Source organism: Macrobrachium nipponense, chromosome 46 (genome assembly GCF_015104395.2).
Source record: "Macrobrachium nipponense isolate FS-2020 chromosome 46, ASM1510439v2, whole genome shotgun sequence".
Lineage (NCBI taxonomy): Eukaryota > Metazoa > Arthropoda > Malacostraca > Decapoda > Palaemonidae > Macrobrachium > Macrobrachium nipponense.
This window is the reverse complement of record NC_061106.1, coordinates 5,136,863-5,141,862: the sequence shown is the minus strand read 5'-3', so window position 1 is coordinate 5,141,862 and position 5,000 is coordinate 5,136,863. Positions and strand designations below refer to the sequence as shown.

Genomic DNA, 5,000 nt, shown 5'->3' with positions numbered 1-5,000 from the left:
AGAAGAACACCAGACCTAAGCCAGGTCAAAGGCTGGGTCCTTACCAGATGCCATTGCCCCGGCCCCCCCTCCTGGGCCTGGCTTTCCCATGCTTTGGGAAGCCCCATGTATATTTTAAAAGTCCATAGTGCCAAGACATCAAGGAGAAGACGACCAGCCTCATTACTAAGGTACTGTAAGGGAAATTCCATTTCAACCAGGGAATTGTTTTACCTTTGTCTGTATTTCATTTCCTTTTTTTTCCAAGGCAACTTGTGCAGTGTTTCATTTCCCCTCGCCATCTGGGCTCAATTCTGTAATTACTCCCCTGTGATACTAGTAACCTCCCCCTAGTGAATCTAAGCCAGAAATAGTGTTCTGCTGTGTAAATTTCCCAGTCATTTCATTCCCCCATGAGTGGCCTTTTGATTGAAAGAAAGTTGTGAGTAATGTTCGCCCTCGTGTGCTCCCCTGCCTTATGCCTGTGTCCTCTATTTGCAGACAAACGCTGTGCCTGGCTGTGGTAGGAATTGGAAATCCTCTGAAGCTTGCAATCTTGATCCGTTGCACATTTTCCTAAAAGCCGTGGCCGGACTGCTCCCACCACGTGTTCGGGTGGACTGAAAAGCAGTTCACCTGCCCCTTGTGTTCCTGGAACTCTGTAAATTCTTGTAAATATAGTGCTTTAAAACTAGAGTCCAGCTTTTATGTAAATTCCTCCCTCCTCAGTAAGATCGGCCTTATGCCTGAGAAATTAGTTTTTTTTTTCTTTGTTCAAACCCCTCGTCCTCCAGTCAAGGCCTAAATTTTCAATGTAATTGTATTTCTGGGTGGAGACGAGGTGGAATTTTGAATATTGGCGACCCAAACAAGGATTTCGTATAGCAATTGTTGAGCTAAAAATCACGAAAGAAACGAATCTGAATTCCTTAATATGTTTATGAGCAAGCTAAAGCAAGGTTTCCAAATTCTCCACAACAGGAATAAGGTAAATTTTATTTTATTTTCTAGTATTTGTGTAGAACTAGGTATTCTTGTTAGGGATATATAAATATGACTGCCTTTATAGCGATAGGAAACACCACGCGTAGGCCGATAGACTAAAACTCGAGAGAAATTTTAATGTTATGTGCCATTGCATGAAGAATAGAGGTTAAGGAGTAAGTTTCAAAACGAGAATAAGTACCATATTTCGTGAATTGCTAGTTAATCGTGAATCCAGTGTTGTAAAGGTATTTTCGTGTATTTTTTTTTAAGTGAAACAACGCGCGCTTGCTAGCTCTCTCTCTCTCTCTCTCGCTGGCGAATCTCGCAAGTCTCAACGGGATAGGATCTTTAAATCCTCCGGCCATGTGGCTCAAAACCTATCCACGATCCTGCCCTATCCATTAACAAAAGATAAATGAGTCAATAAGTCAGAAAAGGAAAAACAAAGTGTTAGCGTAAAACATTCTTAACGTTAGGATAAGCAAAATTAAAGGTAAACGTTTTCTTTTCGTTACTCTCTGTGCAGAAAGTAATCAAATAAGGGGAAATACTTTTGCATTTCAAACAAGGGCCAGCCCGGCCTTGAAATCAGTTGTGATTCATTCTTCCCCTATTGAGTCTAGACGGCCCGCATGCGGCTTAATTCTCCGGCGTTTTAAATTCACGGACAGGAGGGTTTTAGGTTCGCGAAAGCAAGGGAAAAGAAGCGGTGTACCTTTATAGGGTTAGAGAGATTTTATCCTGGGTTTTCCTCTTCCCTCTTAATGTGTCCAAACTATTCTGAGCAAAACTAGGTTCAAGGGATTTGCATTGGGAGCAAAGAACAAGAATATATTTTATCAACTTCCCGTCTCCATCCTCGAGACGATATCCATAAAAAACAAACAAAAGGGAGATCCCATATATATTTTTATTATCAACTGTATTTGCCACATTTTTCATGTGAGGACTCCGTGAATTTCGTGACTAGATTTTTTTTTTCTTTTATTTACAAAACCGTAACTGCGTTGAGGTTCCGCATTTACGCTATTTATTTGCCACGCTTTCACGTGAGGTTCCGTGAATTTGTGACCAGATGTTTTTCTTTTACTTACAAAACCGTAATTGCGTTGAGGTTCCGCATTTACGACATTTTTGTCATGTTTCACGTTGAGTTTCCGTGAATTTCGTGACTTTAATTTTTATTTTCCCTTTTACCGTACAAACCCATATTGGCGTCGAATTTCCGCCTCTATGACATCCATTTGCTCCCTTTTCATGTGAGGATTCTGTGAATTGCGTGACCAGATTCTTTCGTTTTGTTTTACGAAATTTATTACTAAATCCCTTACCGGCGTTGAGTTCTCCACCGCACTACGCACCAGTAGTAACTGTGTTTGCAGGGATTTATGGTCATCTTGCCAAGTCTGCATCGAGCATTTCTTCATACCTCTGGCGACATTTACCGTTTTGCAACAGCTTTCCACCCTAGTATTCTCAGGCTAGTCTACTAGCGTTTTACGGCTGAGGAGATGGCCAGTAACGCAGCACTGGAGGAGGCTAAGGCCTTCACAGAAGCCGGACGAGCCCTGGGGCTGGAGGGTGCAAAGCTGATCAATTGGGTGAATGATAAGCTGAAGGAAGCACCCCAAGAGAGAGCAACCGAACGGGGGAGAAGGAGAGGGAAGCGCCGCAAGAAAGAAGAGAAGCAGCTGAAAGAAAAGCGCAAGAAAGAAGAGAAGCGGCTGAAAGAGAATTCCAAGCCGCCAAAAGGGAGAAAGAAAGGGCACATGAACTGGCTATGGCAGTCCAGAGTGCCACTCTGGCACCCCCAAGTCCCACACCACCTGCACCCTCTCACCTCAACAGCATGGGTGGCCTCATCAGGGCTTGGGACGATAACGAACCCAACACCTGGCTCGATCATGTCAAGCAGGTGTTTGGGAACTTCAATCCAACCCCTCAGGAAGTGGCCCTCCTCCTTGGCAAGCATCTCGCTGGCAAAGGGCGGACTGCATTCGAGGCCCTTCCCCTGAGTGAGCGACACGATCTCGCCCTCGTCCGAGAGACAATCCTTGGGGCTTACGAATTGACCCCAGACTGGTGGAGGCAAAAATGGAGGACTATGCCCAATGAGGCTAACCAGACGTGGACAGAGTGGGCAGCCAAGAAGACACCGGCACTCCATAGGTGGACGAAGGCCTCCAATGCAACATCTGTTGAGGAGGTCCTAGAACTCTTTCAATTAGAGGACTTCCTTTCCTATGGCCCCCCTGATCTTGCCACCCACTTGGTGGACAAGGCTCCTATGACTCTTTTGGAGTGCTGTAAATGGGTAGATGCCTATGACACCCACCATCCATTGCAGAGTTCTTCAAAGAAGAAAATACCTCCTCCTCTCCCCCTCACCCCTGCTGCCACCTCTCAGCCTACCAAGCGCCCCAATAACCTTCCTCAGAAACCTGTGTGTGGGCATTGTAACAAACCAGGTCACACCATGGAGCAGTGCCTCTCAACGGTGGATCCTCCTCAGCAAGCTGCTGCCACTCCTCCAAATGGACTACCCAATCATAATAACAAAAACAACAACCATTGGAACAGAAACAACAGGCCCAGGCCTGATTTTAGCAAAAGTTTCTGTGACACATGCAGAGTGCATGGGCACACTGCTGCCTGGGCGGGATGCCCCATGAAAGCTCCTGTTTCTGCCATTGCCATGGCTGTAACGAATCCATCCACACTAGGGCCCCCTGCTCAGGGCCCCATATTTGTCGCTCCTCCAAGAGGTCGCTATCCTGCCCACCAGGTCCGAGCTTTCGACGACATTGATGCGCAAGTCTCCATCATTCAAGAGGATAAAATTCCTTACGGAGCTAAGGTTGATAGGCATCAATTCATAACTATATATCCTCAACCATGTCAAGAGTCACACGACCTCACCGTTCGAAGATATGCATTATGGCAGTAGCCACCTATATACCAGGAGGTTATGATGTCCTGCCAGGGCAAGATTTTAAGTCTCCTCCTAACTTTATACCGTATCAGGGCCCCCGGCCTCACATAGCTCCAGACCCGTTCCATGGGCCTCCAAGGACTACCTCTGCACAGCCAGTGCCACTTGAATGTGCCAGGCAGTGCCAGGCTCCATCTCTCATGGATGTTGAGCCACATTCGAGTCCCTCCACTGAGTCAGGAACGGCCTTAGTGCCAGTGCCAAGGCCAGACTCGAGTCTTCCTCCTGGAGCTCTAAGTCCCGGTTGCTCTCCCTCCGCTGGCTTGGCCCGACTACCCATGCCGGCAGTCAAGGAAGAGCCAATTCCAATAGGAATCCTCCAGGACACCCATGACTATAGTGGACACTCCACCAATGGTGCGGCCTCGCAGACCGCCCCAGAGTCGGTCCTCCCACTCATCTACATGGGCTAGCACCTCCTGTTGTGTCCTAAGGATTGCCCCAAGACGATCAATTGAAAGACCATCGTCATCCTCTTGTTCTTTTGCCAATTGCTTGCCCTCTTCACTTACTGACTTGGTCAACTCAAGCAAGTCATCATCTGTCAGGTTGTCAGAGTGGGCATCGATAAGATTGTTGACTTCTTCGGTGCAATCCGTAAATCCTTCACCCTCAAGCAATTTTGCCAATTTCACAGCCTTGCTAACAGCTGCATAATGTAGTAGTCATGGACTGCATCTGGCCACAGCTTTTTCCAGCATACATTCAGTGTTTCTTTTTTCATGTCTCGGAGGGCAGACTGAATTATTGAAAGGCACGATGCAATGGTGAATGTCTTCCAATATTCTTTTAATGTGAAGTCCTCCACTGTATACATTGTATTCATCAGGTGTTGCAGAGCATTACGTGTGTAGAGGGCCTTGAATGCACGTATCACTCCTTGGTCTATAGGTTGTATGAGGGAGGTGGTGTTGGGAGGGAGGAATTCAATCTGCACACCATCATGAGACAGATATGTGGGGTGCCCTCCGGCATTGTCCATGATAAGCAACACCTTAAAATCAAGGTCTAAGTCGGAAAGGTAGGTTTTCACTTCAGGGAT

At 46.6% G+C, this 5,000-nt stretch overlaps 1 protein-coding gene across 1 annotated transcript in view; it reads right to left on the bottom strand.

Annotated features, from left to right (window-relative positions):
* The window catches only part of LOC135214742 (intraflagellar transport protein 22 homolog), a 475,747-nt gene that overhangs the window by 22,523 nt on the left and 448,224 nt on the right, over positions 1-5,000 (bottom strand). The window lies entirely within an intron of this gene.